This window comes from Pinus tabuliformis, chromosome Q (assembly GCF_031772625.1).
Source record: "Pinus tabuliformis cultivar Carrire ecotype Pingquan chromosome Q, CPIR1, whole genome shotgun sequence".
Taxonomy (NCBI): Eukaryota; Viridiplantae; Streptophyta; class Pinopsida; order Pinales; family Pinaceae; genus Pinus; species Pinus tabuliformis.
The window spans coordinates 201241997-201267845 of record NC_142296.1 but is presented as its reverse complement, the minus strand read 5'-3'; positions in this window follow the sequence as shown (position 1 = coordinate 201267845).

Genomic DNA, 25849 nt, shown 5'->3' with positions numbered 1-25849 from the left:
CTAGAGACTGACTACATGCTTGCCCAAATTATGCATAAGGAAGAAGTGCAGAAATCCACCAAAATGAATGAAAGAATAAAAAGCTTGGAGAAGGAATTAACTTTGAAGGAACCCCTAGGCTAGGCTAAGGAACAATTGTGGGCCAATATCATTGACTCTATCAATGATATTTGGCCATCCATCCAAGTAATTTTTTAACAGATTGACTTAGTGAAGCAAGCTACAGAAGCCATACAGAGAGTAAAAGCAAAACTGGGAGACATGCCAGAGGAAGTTGCAAGGATCATTCACTTCCTCAACTCCAAAAATAAGTATGAATTGCAGGAATTAGAGATACCTGACAGGACAGGTACAATATTGGAAGTAAAAAAGGTCCTCACCAAGAAGAATTTAATGTTAAACCTTGAAGATAAGTGTCAAACCATGCAACTGGCTATAGACAGATTCATGGTTAAATTTGAAGTTTTGAGGCAAAAGGGTCTGCCCAATCCCTTGGTAATAAATGATAAGTTAATGACACGGGGGGACTACAATAGAAAAATAAGAGAAGTGGCTAGAGATCAACTAAGCACTTCATCTATGAAGGGAATCCCAACTGGCAAGGTCCTATACCAAGCTTTTGAGAACTTGTTTTACCTCCAGCATGAGGTAAAACACCTTTTTGTAAATAAGCCCACTTTTACCAAGTACACTGAGGCAGATGAGATTTACAGGTAGATGATAAATATCCAATTACCAGATGCTGACACATGGGAGAAATTAAATGACTTACTGTAAAAATACACAGTCAAAATGTAAAAATGTATAGTAAGATTGAAAAGCATAGTAAAAGGATAATGACAGGCCAACCAGATGAAAGTGTATCGATTGAAAGGTTAGAGTGAATAGAAAATCCAGCGTGAAAACCAAACAACAAAGCAGACATTAAAAGGCAAAATATCAAAGATTAAAAACAGCACAGTGTAATAAACAGGGATAGCAAACAACAGTTCAATATATGTCTCTATCTTCTTGCATGAAGATATTCTTTTTCCTAAATTAATTCCCAAGACAGTTTGGGATATTTTATAAATTATTTTTGTATAGATACTTCATAATTCGAAGTATCGAATGTGGATTGCTATACATTTGTAGAGTTATTTTGATCATAAACCTAAGGGTTATTGTACCACTTTTCAAGTCAACACACTGGACCAAGTAATAAAAAGATTGCATTATAGGATTCATGTGTTGAACTATTGCAGTGAAGTATGTTATTTTCTTATGTTTTTCACAAAGTTGAATGTTATCTAAAGTTGAATGAATTAACTGGAAATTTATATCAGAATTTTTTTAAGTACACTCTGTTTTGAATAGTGGATCATTTACATGTTTTCTTCTGATATCCGGCTCTGAGAATCCTTAATTGCTCTCCCATCCCGGTTGACCTCTTTCACTCTCTTCATAATCCAGCCTAAGGAACCCTTAATTACTCTTTGGATCCGATTGAAAACCACTTCACCATCTAGCCTTTGAGAGTAGAAACTCAACTATCTTGCCCTGTAGACACTATTTTTAGAACTTGATCCAGTCTTGTTTGCCTAATATTTGACCCCATAGCCCAATGGTAAAAGACACCCCTCTTTTCATCTAAGTAAGTGATCCCACCACCAAATCCAAATCAAAACCCAAGTACAATCATAACTAGCCTAAAATCAAATAACTAAACAAAGTTAAATCATAAAGAGAGAGCCCTCTCTGAGAATTAGGAAGGCTAGATCCTAATCTCCAAAGTAGGTTTGTGGTTACCTCTAATCATTTCTTTCTAATCAACTCCTGAGAAATATTGGAGTGATAACACCCCCCAAAAAAGGTCATTTAAAGCCTCAAAATGGCCCTAGAAGGTTTTAGACCCCAATTCCCCTAATTGTGTACAATCGATAAAACTACTCCTACAAGATGATTCCTCAATTTTTTCCACTCTAAAAGAATTGAGATAGATGACAAACATAATGATCCAATCTTGATTATCATCATATATTTTCCTTTGCAAATCATTTTTCTATGGAGTAACCATTTCAATATCCATATCACTTATTTGCTTTGATGATGATTGTTGCTACTCCTACAAAATATATTACACTTATGCTTGCCTAGGATTCTTTGTTTGCCAAATTCTCTTTTTTACATCTAAATGATAAACATATGCTACTAAACAAACCACACACCTCAAGTTTAAAATTATTTGACATGGATCATACTGCTAGAAAGCACCTTCCTCCAAACCAAAAACTTTCAACATTTCAATAGTTGAAAAGATTTTCGTTTTGATAACAAAAGAAAAAAAAAAAATCTAGTATTGTTAAAGCAACTTTCTTCTTGTTTGAAATGAAATGTATCTAGTCTAAGTTAAGCGTTTTCCTAATGAACTCTACAAAAATAAATCTTCGGGTTAAGCAAATAGGTAGTTTGTTAAAGTTTCAATTCAAATAAACAGATCCTCAACATTGTATAATCTTTTGAAATGTACCAATCCCCATAGTTAAATTGTTGAATACTCTACATTAAACATTTTCATTCAAACAATATTCTAGGAGGATATTCATTGAAGAATAATATATGTATCATAGACATAAAGTCATCAACAAAAACTTTAAAACCATTTAGTTGACCATGGTCCCTTACAACTTGAGTCCACTCAAAAACCTTAAGTGTTATTCCATATTGATCTTCTTCGCTTAACTTTGAATGCCGAAAATATGTAGACTAATAAAATATGAGCAAGTAAATTAGATATGATTTGATATCTAAAACACTTCATATCTTCAAAGTTAACAAATTGCTCATGGATTATGTTGGACAAAAAAACCTGCATAATAGAATTTGGTTGAATGAACTACTTTATGGGCACATCCTAGAATAGTTTCATCGAAAGAGTTGTCATCCTCATAACCTAAAATAATGCATATCATTGTTATCATATCTTTGATTGAATCCTTAAATAGAGAGCACTTAATAGGAAGTTTAATCTCAAGAATAATTATACCCTTTAATAAATGTATTGGTACAAAATTGAACTTTCGATCTACTGCTAACATATTAAATGATTCTCCAACTCGGTGTTCTTTTAACCTCTCTTGACCATCTAATAATGGTAATAGTTTTGTTGTCACACTCTTTCTCACTAAGAAAATCACATGCTAACCACTCTCATTTTTTACATCTCTTTCAATTGGGTCATACAATTTAGTGCATGTATTAGTGAATTCTAGGACAAGAAAAATTTTAAGGATGATGGCTTGCACCAACCCACATGCCCAAACAAAAAAATATTTTGTATTGTCTACAAATTTGGATAGGGATAGGTTTTGAAGCTCTTCAGAGGTTTTGTTTGATATGACAATTTCAAAAATGTCTCTATCCATTTTGATATGTTTCAAAATATGATACAAGTTGTATAGTATCATGTGTCTTTTTCCTGGGTTCCATTATTCTACTTTATGGTTTGAGCAAGAAACTCTTTCAAAAAATTATTACAAAATACTTGCTTAAAAAATGGCTTTACTGAAAGTACCTGTGCAAACTAGATGTTCAAAGATCCAAGATCATGAAAATCACCTTTAAAATCCAATGTCAACGGTCTAAAACTCACCAAACTTTGTCATATAGTTCTCATATAGTAGCATAGAGATTGGCAAGTTTGTAATCTTTTATAAGATATTATTTAAACTTACAACCCTAAAATTCCACTTGTCATTTTCCTATTTGCTCAAACAGTGACATGTGCCAGTTCATTAATGATTTCTACTATCACTTGACAAGTTGGAGAACTTGATGTGACCCAATACCGAAAGTGGTATCAATGACAAGAAACCTATCCCAAATGGACCCAAAGTTTGAACAAAGATTCAAATGTTCTATATGCCTTTCCTATTATACCATAGAAACATTTTGTATTGTTGACATTAAGGTGTAGGGATGAACCCTCTTTATTTAATATTTAGGCCTACAAAGTTGTTAATGATACCATAATCTAAACAAATATTTTTTTTATCATCCCTCTCAAGAAGTGTTATTAATAAAGGGGTAGATTCAAAAAAGTGCTTAGGCAACTCTATGTTTCCAATTCTCTATGCTTATCGAACTCCCCGTCCTTTTTAGTGTTTCCTTTGAAGCATCTCTTATTCTCTCTTTTGTTCATGTCCCCGTATGTCTAACATATTGTGTTTCTCACTAACCTAACATTGTGACTCATGCTAGACCTTTTTTTAACCTCCTTGCAACAATTTTGGTTGCATTCCTCTCATAATAGTTCTTATTTGCTCAAACAGTGACATGTGCCAGTTCATTAATGATTTCTACTATCACTTGACAAGTTGGAGAACTTGATGTGACCCAATACCAAAAGTGGTATCAATGACAAGAAACCTATCCCAAATGGACCCAAAGTACTTCAATGGCATAATGATCTCATACTTCAACAACAAGAAAATGGAGTGACTAGCCTTACATATTTACAAACAAACAAAAAAGGCTAATTTTAAGCCCTCTCCCAAAAAACAATTAATTGACTTGTCATCCACAACCCAAAAACTAACTCATTGCATGAGAAAATATTTTTGACATAACATTTTTGTACACCAAGGGAGTTTGACTTGCTTGGTTGAGGAAAATGACTAGCACAAGGGATCGGTTTGACTTGGCTCAATTTGCTTGGAAGAGAGATCGCTCCATTTTCCAACGGTTAGTTTATGTCCATATGTGGTCCAACATTCTATTTTTTTTACCTTGACAGCCTCAACGTTTCACTTTTAAGATAAACGACTAATAAAAAAGAGGGTTGATTTGCTCCATGAGGCTTGATTTCCAATGCATTTCAACTTTCTAACAAGATGACTTTGACTTTCCTCGAGTTCTTGACCTTCCTCAACATTCACTTGACCACCATCTGCTAGTTGGACCTCACGTGTGTGGGACATCACCTTGCATGGAGTGGTTTGCTAGATCTCCAATGCCCTTTGTTGATTTGAAGAATCTAACACCTAGGTTTTGTCCAGATAAATTTTTACATAAGTTTTGAAGTAAATTTGTCATCTGCATATCAAGTATGGACCTTGTTTTACCCATTTTTGCCCTCACATGCCAAAAGATGGGGTATGGCCACCTTTGAGCTAGAATATCTACCTAATGCCTTCACCTTTTGCCAAAAAAAATATGTGGATGTCAAGTAAATTGTTAATTTTTGGTATGTTCTATGCTAGAGCAATTTATTTAAATTTTCATAGTTAGCAATCACATCAGCATTAAAGTAAACTGCAGATAGAACATAAATATAAATCGCGGAAGACAAGCCAAGACAAGAGGACACAAGATGTGGCGCCAGCCAGGGACAAACCCCACAATGTGGGGAAACCCTTGATCAATTCTTCTTTTATGTTCTTCAAAGTTCAACAAAGAAAGTGAGAGAGATAGTACATTTACAATAGAAGTTCATACTTGACTTTTGATATCGCATGAGATCAGTTGAAGACATATTGCTTCAACTGATTCTCTAAGGTGACTCGTTCACCTATCATAGTGCTGCATCTCGTCTATTTGCTACACATTACCGTGTGACACCTTGTTGTACTATCACATGTGTTGAACCTTGATGACTAAGCTGCTCTCATCTTCATGTTGCTCATCATGCTGCATCTTCCATGGTCTTATCCATCATCACGCTACCCATGCTCATGATCTCATTCATCATCATGCATCATTATGTTGCTCATGCTCATGATCTCATTCATCATGATGTTGCCCATGATCTCATTTATCATTATGCTGCCCATGATCTCATTTATCATTATGATGCCCATGCTTATATCATCATGCATCATTATGCTGCACTGAGTTCCTCCGAGACTATGAGATCACATCTATGTATGATCAATTACAGTCATGATCAAGACTATGATCATTATCACTCTTCCTTGAAGTATGATGAGACTGCCTCATGTTGTTATGATATAGTCTCCTTCTTTATGTATGGCGAGAATCTCTGTTATGATGGAAACTTCTTCCATGGTTCTATGATACATCTTGTTGACAATGCTACAGGTATGTCATAGTGAAGGCAGTGGTAAATCACACGCTGACTTATCTTCTCTATCCATTCGAGGGCATCATCTTTTATTATAGGTATGCCGAGAGGAGGCTAGAGGTTGATCTAGATTTTTATTGCTCCTTATATTCGAGGACGCAACTAAGCCCTAGATCTATCCCATATAGAAATGTGGATCCATTTTCTTTATGGCTTCATCGTTACCCTTACTGCGGCTTCATTGTTACCCTTACTGCGACTTCATTACTATGACTGCGGCTTTGACAACCTTGACTGCAGCTTCATTCCCTTGACGTGTGATCATTATAGTGGACAGAGTTCTGACATTCATCCTGTAACTGCTCTTCAAAAACATCAGAAGTATCTGAGTTCTTTATACAGTACTCACTGTAATTTTATTTCAGAGGCATCCGAGATCCTAAACCTCATTGCAAAGATGTCTGAATTGTATACGTATGAATGTCTCCATGACTGCGCATAGGGTGTCTTCATTGACTGTGTATAAATGTTTCCATGACTGCGTATAGAGTCTCCATTGACTGCGTATAAAGGATTCCATGAACAGCTTGCATCCTCATAAGCCTGCGGCTTACTGCGGCTAGGGCATCACAGCAGTTAGGGCATCATCTTTAGTTCAGTGCATCTTCATTGTGTCTCTCCTTCACCAAAAACCCAAGACGTGGAGAGGAGATCACATGAAGAGTATCTCTAAATGACTTCAAGCCCTCTTCTATTTATACTAAAACGTAGATGATGAATAGGCATGTCTATTGGGCTTCCGAGCCTACTCAAGTCGCTGGTCGGCTTGATAATAATTCCATAATCAAAATAAATTCATATCTCCATAAATACTTATCGGAATCGGATGATCTTTAGATCAATCCTACACCTCTCGACAAGAGGGATCCAATGAAAATATCAACTGCCATAAATACGCTGACCCACATGGAGTTTGGCCCTAGTTGCCAATGTAAACACTCCCTCTCAAATAGGGAGAACTCCATCCGCTGATCCATATGTCCGACTGTATTGTCTCTACCATCAGTGCCCTGCACTGCTCAGCTCAGCTCTGCTCAACTCCGCTAGCTCTGCTCAGCGCTGTTGGCTCTGCTCAGCTCTGTTGGCTCTGCTCTGCTCTGCTCAACTCTGCTGGCTCTGCTCAACTTTGCTGGCTCTGCTTTGCGCTGCTCTGCTCTGCTCAGCTTGGCTCTGCTGAACCATGAAGAAGAAGAATTGATTGAGAATGTCTCATGCCATTCTCCATTGACCCGAAGTCAGTCTCAGAGTGCGTACCACTGGTCCCAGACTAGTCTCAACTGACCCAAGTCAGCGTCATAGGGGGTACCACTCCTACCACTGGTCCCAGACCAGTATCATCAGTCTCAGAGTGTGTACCACTGGTCCCAGACCAGTATCATCAGTCTCAGAGTGTGTACCACTGGTCCCAGACCAATATCATTGATCCCAGAGCAATGAAGGTCATCCTAGCATGGGGAGTATGGTAGATATAGCGATGCGTCCATCGATACTACTATGGTCCCTATCCTCATTTCCCTACTCATTGATCAAATTAGACGCACTTCCCATAAGTCCCAGACTGCATGGGTAGGATGCCTCGACAGGAGAATTAATCAATCCTGTCCTCAGAGGATAACTTATCATCCTGCTACACAATTGCCATGGAGAACACATCATCCAGGCCTCACAAGAGAGCTAATCATCCTGCTAAATAATCATCATGGAGAACACATCATCCAGACCTCACAGGAGAACTAATCATCCTGCTACATAGTCGTCACGGAGAACACATCATCCAGACCTCACAGGAGAACTAATCATCCTGCTACATAGTCATCACGGAGAACACATCATCCAGACCTCACAGGAGAACTAATCATCCTGCTACATAGTCGTCACGGAGAACACATCATCTAGACCTCATAGGAGAACTAATCATCCTGCTACATAGTCGTCACAGAGAACACATCATCCAGACCTCACAGGAGAACTAATCATCCTGCTACATAGTCGTCGCGGAGAACACATCATCCAAACCTCACAGGAGAACTAATCATCCTGCTACATAGTCGTCACGGAGAACACAGCATCCAAACCTCACAGGAGAACTAATCATCCTGCTACATAGTCGTCATGGAGAACACATCATCTAGACCTCACAGGAGAACTAATCATCCTGCTACATAGTCGTATCCAAACAGCTCACTAAAGAGCTTTCATAACCAGACTGCCTCTCAGGTAGCCATGCTAGCAGCAATATACTCTGCCTCGACGGTGCTCAAAGCCACCGACTTCTACTTCCTGCTCATCCAGGATATCGAAGCAGATCCCAAGGAGAACCAGCACTGAGAAGTGCTCTAGTGATCCTTCACACTGCCTACCCACTCAGCATTTGAAATATTCCAGGCAGTGTATCTCAATCCATGAGAGATTGTGCCCTGAAGATATCTCAGAAGATTCTAGGCACCAATCCAGTGAAGCTCAACCAAATATGATCTCACCATGCTAATTGCAACACATATGTCCGAACGGAGGTTCTCCAAGAACATCAACGCGAATGAGTTTATGAAACTTAGAGGCATTTCCCAAATCTGGTCCGACATCACTACCATATAACTTCTTGAAAGTTAAGATCCTCGAGGTAGTCACAGGCTTGCAGTTTATCTTTCCACATTTGGAATCCAACTCCCTCTGTCTCCTACAAATGAGAGGGTCTGCACCTGTCAGACATAGGTGCCGGTATGAGAGGTCTATCATCCACAACCTTCGAGTAACGGTTTGGATCGATTTCACTCCTAGTGAATCTCAACTTCATCAGACAGTTGTTGATCCTCTCATACTATGCCCAGGGTGATTTGCTTCAAGCCATAGAGGGCTTTCTACCATCTGCATACATGAAATTCCCGATCATGAATCTCAAACTCCTCGGGTTGTTCCAAACCTGTGGACCTGTGGCATGAGGGGAATGGTCCCCTTATAAGATTTTCCTTCGGTACATCTCTGACATGTACCTTCATGCTCTTTTTGAATTCAGGCATCCCTGTCACCATTTGACTCACAGACCTCCAGTGTTGTGTCAATGGACATGGTTCCCAGTGGACTTCCTGCAACTTGATACAACCCTAAACTCAAAAACATCTTTGAAAAATCTATTTTCAAGCACATACCTTTCCATCGATGAGTGCCACGCTGTAACCTTTGACTTCCATCGCTGACATGGACACCAGGTTCTTCTTGTGATCAGGTACATAAAAGAGATTCTATAAATGAATCAAGTTACCCTCATTCAATTGAGGGGTAACATTCCCTGCACCCTTTTCGGGTAGGTGGTATCAACTCCAAGTATAATCCCATGATTATCTATCCGATGAAGTGCCTAAGGTTCCTTGCTTTCTTTGAAGAGTCGACCATTTCTCCTTGATGAACTTATTACCTGTCATTCCCTTGACCCTAGAATGATTTGTTTATCTTCATCAAGAGAAGGGTCTCTTCCATTCAGACACTCCTTCGCATAATGGCCAAACTTATTGTAACCAAGGCATCTATCTTTCCTTCCTTCCAATGAAGTGATCTTTAGGTAGGCCATCAGAGCCTTCCGCTGCGCCATTCTGATAATATTCTCTACTTCGATTTCACCCTCGATGAATTATGAGGAACCCATTGATCCTTTTGTCTTGTCCCAACTGTCTTTGGTGATTGCTCTTTCACTCTTGCTTGGGCATTGTCTTCACCTTACCTCTGATACCATGTTAATTTTTGGTATGTTCTATACTAGAGCAATTTATTTAAATTTTCATAGTTAGCAATCACATCAGCATTAAAGTAAACTGCAAATAGAACATAAATATAAATCGCAAAAGACAAGCCAAGACAAGAGGACACAAGATGTGGCGCCAGCCAGGGACAAACCCCACAATGTGGGGAAACCCTTGATCAATTCTTCTTTTATGTTCTTCAAAGTTCAGCAGAGAAAGTGAGAGAGATAGTACATTTACAATAGAAGTTCATACTTGACTTTTAATATCGCATGAGATCAGTTGAAGACATATTGCTTCAACTGATTCTCTAAGGTGACTCGTTCACCTATCATAGTGCTGCATCTCGTCTATTTGCTACACATTACCGTGTGACACCTTGATGTACTGTCACATGTGTTGAACCTTGATGACTGAGCTGCTCTCATCTTCATGCTGCATCTTCCATGGTCTTATCCATCATCAAGCTACCCATGCTCATGATCTCATTCATCATCATGCTGCCCATGCTCATATCATCATGCATCATTATGCTGCTCATGCTCATGATCTCATTCATCATGATGTTGCCCATGATCTCATTTATCATTATGTTGCCCATGCTTATATCATCATGCATCATTATGCTGCACTGAGTTCCTCCGAGACTATGAGATCACATCTATGTATGATCAATTACAGTCATGATCAAGACTATGATCATTATCACTCTTCCTTGAAGTATGATGAGACTGCCTCATGTTGTGATGATATAGTCTCCTTCTTTATGTATGTCGAGAATCTCTGTTATGATGGAAACTTCTTCCATGGCTCTGCAATACATCTTGTTGAGGCTGCTACAGGTATGTCATAGTGAAGGCAGTAGTAGATCACACATTGACTTATCTTCTCTATCCATCGAGGGCATCATCTTTTATTACAGGTATGCCGAGAGGAGGCTGGAGGCTGATCTAGATTTTGTTGCTCCTTATATTCGAGGACGCAACTGAACCCTAGATCTATCCCATATAGAAATGCGGATCCATTTTCTTTATGGCTTCATCGTTACCCTTACTGCGGCTTCATTTCTATGACTGTGGCTTCATCGTTACCCTTACTGCGACTTCATTACTATGACTGCGACTGCGGCTCCACTGCAGCTTCATTCCCTTGACGGTGTGATCATTATAGTGGACAAAGTTCCGACATTCATCCTGTAACTGCTCTTCAAAAACATCAGAAGTATCCGAGTTCTTTATACAATACTCACTGTAATTTTATTTCAGAGGCATCCGAGATCCTAAACCTCATTGCAAAGATGTTTGAATTGTATACGTATGAATGTCTCCATGATTGTGCATAGGGTGTCTTCATTGACTGTGTATAAATGTTTCCATGACTGCGTATACAGTCTCCATTGACTGTGTATAAAGGTTTCCATGAACAACATATATAAGGTCTCTGTTTGCATCCTCATAAGCCTGCGGCTTACTGCGGCTAGGGCATCACAGTGGTTAGGGCATCATAGCAGTTAGGGCATCATCTTTAGTTCAACGTATCTTCATTGTGTCTCTCCTTCACCAAAAACCCAAGACGTGGAGAGGAGATCACATGAAGAGTATATCTAAATGACTTCAAGTCCTCTTCTATTTATACTAAAACGTAGATGATGAATAGGCATGTCTATTGGGCTTCTGAGCCTACTCAAGTTGCTGGTTGGCTTGATAATAATTCCATAATCAAAATAAATTCATATCTCCATAAATACTTATCGAAATCGGATGATCTTTAGATCAATCCTACACCTCTCGACAAGAGGGATCCAATAAAAATATCAGCTGCCATAAATAAGCTGACCCACATGGAGTTTGGCCCTAGTTGCCAATTTTAACATAAATGTTATTCCAAACATTTTGGGCCTTGTTGACTTTTGACCCTGGGATTTTGTGCATCGGGATTTATGAACTACATTTGGAAACATGAAAAATTATGAACTATGAGATTTCCATGTCAATAACTATAAATTGAATATTGCGCCAAGGCCAGAAGAATTCACACAAACTCTATGAAACATGACCATGTGGAAAAGACAAATGTGCACTCAAAACATGGGCTAGACTGGCCCTACATAGTTCAATCACCTCTACAAAAATAATGGCTCCCCTAAACCATCTCTCTAAGGAGATCCATCCTAATGTCTCCAATCATATCTAGGAAAAAATGAATTAAGAATGGAGTCTAAACGCATTGGACATGGCTGACCATAATAGGCCTAGGATACCATAATACATACCATCACATGGCCTACAAGTCTTGATTTACATTATTTGGACTTACAATGGTGTTGCCAAAAAGAGAAATGGCTATAGGTACCCCATTTGAAATGAGGGGTATCACTTCTCAATCATTGGGATAAGAAAACATTTTATCAATCACAACCCACAAATGATAATTGTTTTTGGGAACAATCGACCTCACACCATATCCATGATAAGAGAATTTCTAAGCAATGCCAATTCTTTGATCTTAGGATTGAATACAATGCCTCATAATCATACATTAATATATGTTCAAGTTTTCTATAAGAAGTATTAATATTGAAATAATAAAATGTGTGCAAAACTCATATTCATCGTCTCTTTTCCTCATTGAAATCATTTTGTTGATGATTAACTGAAATTCAATATAGTTGTAACAAGTACATAAATGATAATATTAACAAGGGAAAAAGAAATGCATTCCCAATGTACACAAAAATATGGCATACTAGTTCATGGGCATAACTAGAAAGAAGAGTCACCATAAACTCTAGGCCTTTCAGACCAGCATTCCACAGGGAAGCGTCCCCCAGGGTCGGGTGCGTGCATCCCTCGTACCCCACGCACCCGGGATAGGGGGATGTCTGGGGAAACATTTCCCCACGTCCCCCTTTTGGGGAAACGTGGGGAGACGCGGGGGAACATTTCCCCATTGTAGGGGGCGCGACTCCCCAAAAGGGGAACGCCTAGACGTCCCCCCTCAAAATGGGCTACACGTTCCCACTTAAATTTGCTTGTAAAAAATGATTTATGACAAAGGAAACCTAGCATTTGACCATATTACCCTACTAATGCTATGCAATTCATGGTAATGTTAAATTCTTAAAGTAAAAGTGGCATTCTCCTTTATCTTTCATTTTCATCCTTTTACTTAAATTTTTAACATTACCATGAAATGACTCTAAATGTTTGAGAGTGGTTCCGACCTCATTGGATTTCATATGAAGAAAGTAGAATTCTAGATCTCACTCAAAATTCAGCAAACTTAACAGTTTTTCAAGAATTCAAGATTCGATGGATTGCAGTGTTTCCATTGCATTTTGTCATGTACAAGGGTATGGAATTAGTATTTAATAAAGAGCACCAAGCCCTCTGTGTACTTTAGAGTGACTTTTAGACTCGTCACTCCACTATTTTTGAGTTTTAGTTATATCAATTTATTATTCCAATCTTCAAATTTCAGTATCTATTATAGTCTATTTTGCTTAGTACTAATTAGATTCTAGAATGATAAATGATGAATTTTAATTTTAAATCAATTTAGAATCTAGAATGATGAATGATGAATTTAATTTTTGAATCAATGTAGATTCTAGAATGGTGAATAATGAATGTTGAATATGGATCAGAGTATTTCATTATTGAATCTCGTGGTCTATGGATGAATCATGTATGTATTAGTAAGGATGATGAATATGGATCAATGTATTTCATTATTTAATTCAATTATGTATGTATCATTGTATTTATGCTTTCATTATTGAATATGAATTCGAAATATATATATATACCCCAACGTCCCCCAATCCCCCCTAAATTTCCCTAAAATTTGAGGGTACTCCCACGCGTCCCCCTTGTGCGTCTCCCTGCACCCGCATCTCCCTGTCCCGAAGTCTTGGTGGAACATTGTTTCAGACAGAGATTCCTTTGCTCAAAGGAACATAACATATTGAAAAAAACATCACACTAGTGTCTGAATGTTCAAGACTGACCAACTAAACAGCCTGACTAATGGAAAAATGCTTTCAACATAAACAATCAAGCACCTGTCTCCAAGTGTTAACCTCAACATAACTAGAAAGAAGAGACACCAGAAACTCAAGGCCTTTCAGGCAGAAAGCCCTTTGCTCAAAATCGCATACGATATTGAAAAAAGCATGACACTGGTTTTTCAATGTTCAAGATGGACCAACTAAACGGCATTGAATTAACTAATTGAGAAACACTTTCAACATAAACAACCAAGCACCTGTCTCCAAGCCTTAACCTCTATCAGAATAGTGAATCAATGCTGCACAATACCACCAAACCTTACGGTCTATCACAACAGGGACTAATGCTGTACAAGATGATCTTTGCCTCCACATAATTGTGAATCTTGTTCTTAATTTCTCCCAAGGGGCATGACTCTCTGGCATTCGCTTGGTTTTAGAGACAATCAATCAGTCAACCCCTATAAAGTCAACCCCTATAAATTCATATAATATCACGTCTGTTTCCACAACACCGGATGAAAAAATAATTAATTTTGCCTACATATATATGCAACCTTTCTGAATCAAAGCAGTGAGTATTGCAGTGAGTATTCTCTGCGGCTATCTCTGCCCTCAATTCTAAGCCCATAAATAATCAATATGGGAACCACTGAATCAATTTTATCCTATTGTTTAACCAGAGCTTTCGCACCTTCAAATTTCAGCTCTGACGTAAAGGTCTAATGCAGTTTTTTAAACATAGTCCAAGTGTGCATCTTGCTATCCTCTCAAACAGAAAGACCAGATGAACTGAAAGAATGATAATGAAAAATAAGAGGATGCTTAAGGCAATCAACCTGCACCCTTAATCATGTAGCTAAATGTAGTTTGACAGTGAAATATAATTAACAGTTGCTTTCAAAACCATTTCTTTAGGCAATGGAACAGACTTAAATTTCCATGTCTCAGTTTAGTATAATAAAGACATTGTTTCATCGTATTATATGAACAAATTGATCAGCACTGCTTGAAATTTATGATTTCTGGGAGACAATATCATTTTGTTTGCTTTGCATTGTATCCCTGATGGAGTACTAAACAGATAATGCCTGTAGCTTTAAATATGAAACGACCCACTAATGAGCAGGAGAAACATAGTGGACCAAACACATCCATCACTCATAGGCTTACCATAAAGATAAATTATACTGATGCTGTAGATATACACATTTTGATTTCATCATGTAATAACTAATAAGAGGTTACTGGAAATGAGCCAACCATTAGAATGGACTCAACAAGCTTTTCAACCTTGTTGCAATTATGATATTTTGATATGTCTTCATTGCATATTGGGTACTAACATAGATCCATTTTAACCCTGGATCTATTAGGCATCCACAGGGATTTTTCGCATTCCGATAATGAAGGGCCAAGTTTTACATTAAGGAATTCAATTCTTTTAGACATTGGTTTGTAGGTGTTACAAATTGAGAGGACACAGCTCCCCCACATGGGATGTAAAGCACACCTCGCTTCTCTTGGTGCAATTACACAGATCAATTTCATACACCAAAATATAAGAACATTGACCTGAAGATACATAAATAAATAAACAATGAAATAATTTCATGGATTTAATTTAAATATATACACCATAGAATTTGCACTCCCAGATGCTTTTCAACACTTGAAATTATAAAAAAGTGCCCGCCAATATTGCAGATCACAAATCTAGTCCTAGACCTGGATATGCTGGCCAAGTCATTCTGTGTGTCTAAAATTCCAGTTCCGATGGTGAAGTGACAGAGACTTTGGCATTCTTCTCCACGATTTCAGGGCATCATGCACTTCGATAAATCAATACAGCCAACAGATACTACTACAAAAGAATATTTCAGTGCTAAAAGATAGAGTCCTAAAACCACCATTCTAACATAGCAGTAACTGTGTGATATTCCAACTGAATTGAGACAGTACTTCCAAATTTCTGATTAACTTGGCTAAACCAGGCAACAATTTCAAATCAATGCTTAGGGTCATTTGCATCTCAAAGGATACAGTGAAAATCATCTACTACTGTAATTGCTTATTTTGGCATCTGTCTTCACAACGCTAGTTAGATGATGTTCGAAGCCACTTTTAGGATATCACTGCATCCAAATGGATCCTATGGAGTATGGAATATTGCAATTCTTCTTTTAGTATTCAAAATTCAAATTTGAGAATACTAGTTACACATTGTTAGAACCTAGTTTCTTTGGATTTTCCTGAATTGCTACACAACCATCAACCCACCTCCACAATTTGCAAACCATTTTACTTTTATATCAACCATTCCCCCACACATCAACTGTAAACTACCGCAAAATTGAGACTAATCCAAAATAGAAAGTACACAATTTTGCTCTAACTGGCATCTTAATTTGTGTAATTAACTATATCTGACAAATATGAAACTCTCAATAATGAACAAGCGTAAATGCTAGTTTAGGAGTTGACTTTTTTATCTAAAGTTTTCAGAAGTCAGCAGTTGTTGTTGCAATTCAGTATATAAAATTATAAATGACCAAAGCAATTGTACACAGGTAACGGCAACTTTATGAGTTAACACACATATACCATTCTCGTTATTACACAAAATGGGTGCCAAGTTGAAACTCTAAATTACAAATGGTCTTTATGAGAACTATGCAGCATAGTTGAAAAAATTGCCAGTCTTCAGATTACTCCTGAATCAAACTCTGCTCAGCCCTGCTGCCAAGCCAATTTACTCAATCTTGAGTCTGACTCTGTCAGCAAGTCAAAATCTCCAGCACTAAGTCCGGTCTGTCAGTACTCATGGCTCAGGGTCTGAAGCACGAGTAAGCCACAAGTTGTTTGCTTCCTAGAGAGTCCAACTCATAGGGAAATGGAAAAGCTTGCCGCATCAAATATAAAAGCCAAAAAGGAAAAGAATAACCCTCACTTTGAGTGTTTCAAAATACAAGTTACATGATGTTACAACCAAGATTTTTTGGATTTTTCCTGGAGTGCTACAGCCCTCCATGATTTGCAAATCATTTTCCATTGTATATCAACCATTTCCCCACACATAAACCATTAACTACTACAAAATTGAGACTAAATCCAAAATAGAAAGTATGCAATTTATTCCGGCTAGCATTTTAATTAGTGTAATTAAATATATCCGACAGAAATGAAATTCTCAATAATGGACAAGTGCAAATGTTAGTTTCAGACTTAAACTTATTGGTCTAAAGTTGATTAATATCGAGTTATAAAACAATCTGGTCAGTCAATGGCTGTTGCATTACAATCTGGTATATAAATGACCAAAGCAATTGTTTAACAGGTAGAGGAAATGTTATGAGATGATAAGCATATATACCATTCTTGTTAGTAACACCAAATGTGTGCCAAGATGAAACTCTAAATTACAAATGGTGTTATGAGAATTACATAGCATAGTTGAAAGTTTTCTTCATCTATATCAATTCCCAAACACAAAAAGACAAATTCCCACCAATCCAATGACTGGATAGGGTGTGCATCAGTATTCCCCAATCCTATTTTATTGTGGAAATTTATTCCACCACCCTTAAAAATCATGCCTGAAGACTTTTTGTTCCTCTCGAATAGATTTCACCCCCTAGAGAGACGCAATTGACCTAGTTTCCATATCCTCCAAATTTTACAGAGCATTTTCAGGTGGACTTCCTTGTTTCTCCAACTTTTTATTGCTGCCTTCTGCAACCCTCAACATCTCATACGGGGCTATCCCCATTTTTACAATGTTCTCCAAAATAGAGATGGCACCTCATATATGATGTGAATCTCCTAATTGATGCCTTAAGGCTTAAGAATACAGCTTGACACCTTCATGCCACTCCCCTCTCACCTCTCAAGCCAGTACGATTGCATTCCTCCTCATTAAGTGGCTCTGGTCTTCAAATTCTATTTTCCTTGTTCCACTGCCACAAATAATCTACTTTTTTCTTTCCCTTCAAACTCTCTCCTAAGTCCTCTGATTCGTTTTCCTTGTCCTGCTGAACCCTCATTATTAAACCTCAACATGCTTTGTGTGCTTTTTAATTGATTATATTAGACTGGATCCATTCCCTCCACTTGGTCGTTTACATCCTGCTAAATAAATTCTCTATTGATAAATGCAAACTCCCTTTAAATGTATGGTTTATAATAAATCCAGTAAACCTTATCCAATCCAAAATCCTAAGCCAAGTCTGGATTATAATTATCTAGAGGGACACTTTATTTCCATTGTTTCACTTACCTGTCTGATGAGTTGCAGTCTAGTTGTTGAAATGGGGCATCGCCACATTAATGACCTAGGTTATAACCTTGGTGATCATAGAGCCATAAACTATGAATTGGTTGAGTATCTAAATATCTTGCTTTTCAATCACTTCATAAAAGAAACGAATCTTTAGCTTTGTACAGAAATGTTCACTCCATTTTTGCATTTGCAAACTTATTATGCTGGATTGAAGGGGCTAATTAGCTATCTAGATTCCTCAAGGAGAGATTGGAGCTTCCAATTCCTATTGCTCACATCATTATACATAGTTTATTGTCAAGAGGGAATCACTAATAACTTAATAAGTTAATAACATACAGGTTGCCATGTTTAGATTTTACATCAACAGCCAAACCTTGAATCGAGGCAACAAGCTTTGCATCATTATTTGGGCTTTTGAATCATGTAAAAAGGTCTAGTATTGAGTCTAAAATGAATTATATTGCCTCCACACCACTTCAGCCTTAAGATGATCAAGTCGGCCTCAAGGAAGGCTAGTTGACCTCACCTAAAGGCTATAAATGAGGCAGTTTGAATTCCATTTGAAGCACATCAACTCAAGCAAGTTCGATATCTCTTTGAAGCTGGGAAAAAGTGCAAAGTGAAGGAAGAGAGCAAAAAGGAGTGTGAGTTTGGTCTAGGAGGAAGGAAGGAAAATCAAAGTTTTGGTGCATCTCTCTCTCTCTCTTGTGCCCTAGTTTGGAAGATCGAAGTTTTCTTGTTGATGTCATTGCCAATTGCTGCATGTTGTTGTTGCTAAGAACAAGTATAGGTCAGAGTTGTTATTGTTGGGTGTTGCTGCCTCAGGAAGTTGTATTGGGCCAAGATCGAAGTTTCTAAGTAAAGATCGAAGTCTTTCAGTGAAGATCAAAGTCTCCAAAGCAAAGTCGAAGTTGTTGGGCCCAAGAAAGTGCTGCTACTGTTGTTGTTGCTCCCAGGTCAAGTAGGATCATCTGCAAAGAAAGAAGAAGGATGACTTGATGTGGAGGAAAGTTTGTATCAAGGTCTAGAGTCTTGGAATATCTCAAGAAAACTATTGAAGGAAGAATTACTGACTGGGTTTTCCCCTAGACAGGGGTTTTTCCCTAGCTGTGTGCCTATATCTGGTATCCATTGATTTATGTGCTATTGCTTTGGTAATTGCTTGATAAACTAAAAGAAAGAAGATATAAAGAAACCTAATAAGAAATCAAAAACATCACAAGTAATTATCAAGTATAAGAAAATATTTCTGCCTTTCTTATTTTCTAACATTACAGGAGGGCTATAAGGCATGTTTTGGAGGTCCAAGAGGCCTAGCAAGGTGTTGCAGTAAGGCCGCATCATCCTAGAGCAACAGTGCAGAGGAATAGAGCTTGAAGGAGAAGGTTTGCACAGAGTTTGAGGGAGATTAGGCCACAGAAATTAGGGTTGATGTGTGTTGGATCAGGAACCCTCAAAGAGGGCCAAAACTTCAAGATTATTGTGTGCACAGAGTGTGGACTTTACGGTTTTTGAAGACGTCTTGGCGAGGTATGTATTTGTCTTTCATGTTGGTTGATTGCTAGGGATGGTAGGTTTGTTCAGTATGTTTTGAACAACAGTTTTGGAGCAGCCTATGTACAGTGATTTTGGAGGACTGTTGGTGGCTAGCTTGTAGCCCTAAGTGTTGTGGACAAGTGGCAGACTTGTCACAATAAATGGGCTATACATAGTGCCTTAAGAATTGACACTTTGAGTACCAAGGATCAATATGACTGCGCTAGGATCTGTGTCGAAGTGGATCTAGAAGTGGGGCTGCCGAAGGCTATAAAGATAAATGTAGGAAGTTGGACTCATGTGCAAAAACTTGACTACGAACAGCTTCCCTTCAAGTGCCGCAAGTGTCAAGAATACGGACATCTTGCTAAGAACTGTTCCAAAAATAAGAGGCGGCGCAAGGAAAGGAAGAAGGATGGAAGCAGATCAAAAGAGCTAGGGCTAACCCTAAATCCTCAAACCTTCCTAGAGCTTCAAAGGGGAAAGGGCAGCAGCCTTCTTCTAGTTGTCAAGGACAACATCCACAGGCACAAGAGAATGTGTTCGCCCCCCTCTCCTCAACCTCAATTGAAATGCAAGAAACAGAATAGCAGCAAAAGGAGGCAAATGAGAAAGAGACCCTCGAAAACTCCAAGAAAGGCGAGAGTGCAGCAATAAGCCCTAAGGGAAAGGCCACAGATATTGAAGAGGAAGACCAAGATTCGGAAGAATCTAAGGAGGAAGGAGAAATAGGTGACTCCCAAACATTGTCCCGCAGATCGACAAGAGGAAGGAAGTCTGACCGGGAAAAAAGAGAGCGAGAAACATATAAAGACAAACTCCAAGGCAGTCAGCCAACATTGGAGAAGCTGCTAGCAAAAACACCAAAGATTACAAGAAGTCATGGACAGGGGCCCAAAGGGGCCACCCAATCTCAGAAAGGTAAATAATGAATATTGTCTCCTGGAATTGCAGGGGGTTGGGGAGCAAGCAAAAAGAGGAAGCAATGCGAAGTTTGATTAGGATAGAAACCCCAGATATCCTACTGATCCAGGAGACTAAGTTGGAGGAGAAGAGCTTCCTCCAAGTAAGCAGGAATCTTTGGAGAAAAAGTGGAGGGTAGGCTGTCTCAGCCCGAGGTGCATCGGGAGGGCTGGGAGCTCTCTGGAATGAAGCCAAGTTGGAATTGGTCAATGGAAAGCAGAATACTCACTAGCAGCTTATGCAATTCATAAGCCGAGAGACAAGGGAGACCTTTAGTCTCTTTAATGTTTATGTGCCGGTAAATGCAGGGGAAAAGAAGCAGTGTTGGGACTCAATCAAGCTCATGGCGGTAAATATTATTATCGTCGGGGATCTTAATATAACTTTAAGCTCTTCCGAGAAGAGAGGTGGCAGCATAGTAAGGGATCCAACGAGGGAATGGGTGGAGGACATCATGCAAGATTGGGATCTGCTCGACATCAAGCCCTTGAAAGGTAAGTATACTTGGTCAAATAAAAGAATGGGTCCTGGCCATATTGTTGCGCGATTAGATAGATTTCTTATTCAAAGTTCCTATCTTCTCCTTGGTTTAGATGCTAGGATGCTCATTCTGCCATGCAACATTTCGGATCACAAAACCATAAGAATGGAGCTCTCAACACACAAAAATTTTGGGCCCATTCCTTTTCGATTCAGTCCTTTATGGATTAGGCATCCAGACTTTATGGATAAGGTTAAAGAAAGCTGGAATCGGCCTGTCACAGGGTCTCCTTTCTTTGTATGGGAAGAAAAATTAAGAAGGGTAAAGGCTGTTCTGAAGAGCTGGGCTAAAACTATACCAAATCTGACTGATGAAAGGAAGATGGCCCATGCCTCCCTCGAGAAGCTCCAACTGCAGATGGAAGAGGAGGACCCCACGGAGGAATCTATATCCATAGAAGGAAATCTGCAGCAAAAATTCCACAAAGCTTGTTTGCAAGAGGAAGAATATTGGAGGCAGAAATCCCATAGTCTATGGTTGAAAGCGGGAGACAGGAATACCTCCTTTCACAAGCAAGCCCAAGCTTGAAGGTCCTTCAACACAATTTCTGAAATAAAAGAAGATTTGACTACTCATAAGGATTTCACAAGTATCGAAGGGGCTGCCTTCTTCCACTTTGAGAAACTCTATAGTGAAGTCGAGGTAATGAGTCAGGGCACTATGTTCTTGGGATGTTATCCCCTCCAAGATCTCTTCAAATATTAATCAACAACTGGAAGCTAAATTTACCAAAAAAGAAATAAAGGTTGTGCTCTATGAAATGGAGCCGGACAAAGCCCCGGGCCCGGATGGCTTCACAGCAGATTCATCCAAGTCTGTTGGCAAATAGTGAAGAAGGACCTGCATAGAATGGTCTCAAAATCTCAAAACTGCCAGAAAATTGGAGGCAGCACGAATTTGGGCTTTCTCACTCTCATCCCAAAGGAGAAGGGAGCCAACACTTTTAACAGGTTGCATCCAATTTCGTTCTGCAACATTGGTTACAAGCTCATAACAAAGGTGATTGCCAACAGATTGAAGGTCCTCTTGCCCTCCATCATACCTGAAAATCAAGGGGAGTTCGTTCAGGGTAGGCAGATCATGGACAACATAATCCTTGTGCAAGAGGCTATTCATTCTAGCTTGCAGCGAAAAGAAAAAGGTATGGTGGTAAAGCTGGACCTAGCTAATGCATTTAACCGAGTTCGTCACAAATTCCTCTTTGGGGTGATGCACAAGTTTGGGTTTGGCCAGGAGTTTATTAGATGGGTCCAGGCTTGCATCTCTGAGCCCTGGATCGCCCCTCTGGCGAATGGAAGAGCAACAGATTTCTTTAAAGCCTCTAGAGGGCTGCGCCAGGGCTGCCCTCTTTCCCCTCTTCTTTTTGTTTTGCAAGCTTCAGTTCTGAGTTTTTATTTAGAAAAGTGTCAGGTGGATCATGATTCATGAGTTCATGGGTCTTAGGATTGCTAGAGGTGTCGAGGATATTAACCACGCTTTGTTCGCTGATGATTCTCTTCTGCTGGGCGCTGCCTCTGTATACTCTGCCTCCAGATTTAGGAAAGTGTTGAACGATTTCTGTGGTACTTCGAGCAGTAAACTAAATGAAGGGAAATGTCATTTTTATGGCTGGAATATCTCCCACAGTGACCTCTCCTCAATTTCCAGATGTTTGGGCTTCGCTGGCTCTGCTTCTTGGAATTCTTTCATCTATTTGGGTCTTCCTATCTTCCAAAGGAGGCACTCTAGTAAAGACTGGCTCCCAATGGTTGAGAAATTCAAGAAAAAAATTCAGTCTTGGGGTTTCTCGTAGCTGAATCTTGCTAGGAAGACAGTGCTCATTAAGTCTGTTCTGACCAGCCTACCTATCTTCCAATTCTCGGCCATGTTGGCTCCCACCAGCATCCTCAAGAAGATGGAGGAGAAGATTTGAAGGTTCTTTTGGAAGGGCGGCAAGCAAAATGACAAGAAGATCCCTCTTGTCAGTTGGGACAAAGTTGCTAAGCCTCTACTAGAAGGAGGTCTGAATTTCAAGGACCTGAGGACTCAAAATATCGCTATGGGGGCTAAGATTTTGTGGAGACAAATAGCCCCGAAACCGGGCTGCGCTCAAAAGGCACTATGGAAGAAATATTTCAAGGGACAAAGGCTACGAAGTTTGGATGACCTCACCCCCACCATTAAAGGTTCTCAAATTCACAGGCTTTGCATGCAGGCCTTACCACTGATACAAAAGCATTCCTATTGGATTCCGGGTAATGGCAAGCTTATTAATATCTGGACAGATAAAATTATGAACGAGGAACCTTTAGGTGATGTCCAAGAGCTCGTTGAGCTTCGAAGCTGGACGTTGAACAGCAACATCAAAACTTTGTGGGATATCTCTAGTTGGAAGGATAATGCGTGGGCTAGCTGGAAGAAACCTAAAATGCCAAAGGCTCTAGATCAAGCGTGGTCATTCCTGCTGTCTAAGCTGAAAGGAATGAGCCCGATTTCAATCAGAAAACAGGATATGAGAGGCTGGGACTCTCAAACTGGTTCTTATACAGTTGCACATGGTTATGCACAGCTCAAAAAAATTCCTCATGTTCCTTGCTGCCCTGCGACTTGGAGAGGACTTTGGAGGTAGAAATGTGTGCCAAAAATCGATCTCTTCAGCTGGCTATTGTGTCACAACAGCATTACAGAGGACAGGCTTAAAAAGAAAGGCTTCCTGGGCCCTTCCAGATGTTCCCTTTGCCTGGAAAATGAGGAAAATGCCTCTCATTTATTGATTGAATGTAGGTTTGCCAAGAGCATTTGGGCAGATGTGTTTCCCTCATGGGGATCCACTATTAGTCTGCCCAATTCGATTACTGGTTTCTTTGCCGATTGGGCTCACCTCTATCTCGGAAAGTATCCCAAAAACAATTGGTTCAAGGCAGCCTGGCTGGCCTATCCGAAATTCATCTTCTGGCAAATCTGGATTGAGCGCAATCACAGAATTTTTCAAGAGAAAGCGCAGAAGGGTAACCTTGTTTTGTCAAAAGCCAACGGCCTGCTCAAGGAATTTCTAGGTGAGAAATTTGAGAAGCTGGAAAATAAAAATTTAAGTCCTCAAGAACTGGCGTGGGGAAGCAAGCTTGGCCTCCAGTATTCTGATGGTGAGAGGCAGTACAAAATTATGAAAGAATGGTAGATCAGGCTTGCTGAGGGCGATTTCCGCATGTGGCTTCATAGGCGTGATAGTTCTTCACTGTTTTTTGATGGGGCTGCCAAAGGCAATCTGGGAATTGCTGGAGCGGGAGGTGTCATCAGGAATGTGGATGGCAGCATAGAGAACAGGTACGCCTGGGGTTTGGGGCATAGTACCAACATGCAAGCACAAGCCATGGCCCAGTTGCAGGGCCTTAAGCAGTTGCAAGATCTTGGTATTGCAAAAGCCATTATTTTTGGTGACTCCCAATCATTGATTCGAATTCTTGTGGATAACATGTCTCCTAGGGACTTTCGGCTAGCAAGAGTGGTCGCCAGAATAAGGAAGCTAGTTGGCTCCTTTCTTCAGGTGAATTTCTTCCACATTCTTCGGCAGAATAATAAGGAAGCGGATGCAGAAGCTAACAAAGTTGTCCTCCTTCCTGTTGGCATTCGGATAAGAGACGGGGTTGAAGATTGGGATCCAATCCCTTAATTCTGTTTCTCATGTTTTACTGTCTTTTACTTCAGCAGTTTGTCTGTATCCACAAGCATGGGGAAATTCGGGAAATTGACTCGTCTAACAGAGTTAAGAAGATCCAGAACATTAGGATCGTGGTGTTAGTTTATCTATATGTTGAGGACAGCCAGTTCTTGGGCTTCCTGAATGTAACCGGCCAGCAGGCTTTGGCTTTCTTTTAATACAAATTATAATCGTTTTCGTTAAGAAAATAAAAATAAAAATAAAAATAAAAAAAATTGACACTTTGAGAGCAATTAAGAGGGCAGTTTGTTGAGAACTAGTTCAATGATTTATAGAGGTTGAAATCAATGATAAGAGGGCAACCTCCAAGCCACAAGTCTAGTTATCTTTGGAGGAGCAGAGAGACTAGAAGAGGGCAGTTGTGAAAACCCTACGAGTTGGCATTCTTGGTGGAGCAAGAGAGCAGCGAGTGTGCAGACTTGTATTGACCAAAGTTCAATAACTCTTGGAGCAATAGGAGGGTTGATAGTGGCAGATTGAGGAGCTAGAGATGCAAGCTTTATGATGTGGCAGAAGTTGTAGTGATCAGCAGAAAGGGCGGCAAAGTACCTGCCAGGTGTGTTCAAGGTACATGGATTGAAAGGACTGTGGATTGCTACATCAACAAGTAAGTCAAGTGTACTTTGTTCAGGGAAAGATTGGTCATCATAGTTGTTGATACCAACCCCTAGTTGTGTCCTGTATCAAGGTTTATTGTAAGGGCCATGATCCCTGGTACGAGATGTTAGAAAACCAAAAAGACAAAAAGATTTTCTTATCTTGATAATTACTTGTGAGGTATTTGTAATCTTATTAACTTCTTTTATGTCTTATTTTATCTTCTTGTCATCAACCAACTATCAAAACCAAAAGCGTGAAGATCAAAACAATAAAGGACACAGTGTGTAGGCTCTCAGCGAAGAAAAAACCATTGTTGCACGACTCTTATATGACCTGCGAGTACCTGCGGGTCTTGACAGGTTCTAT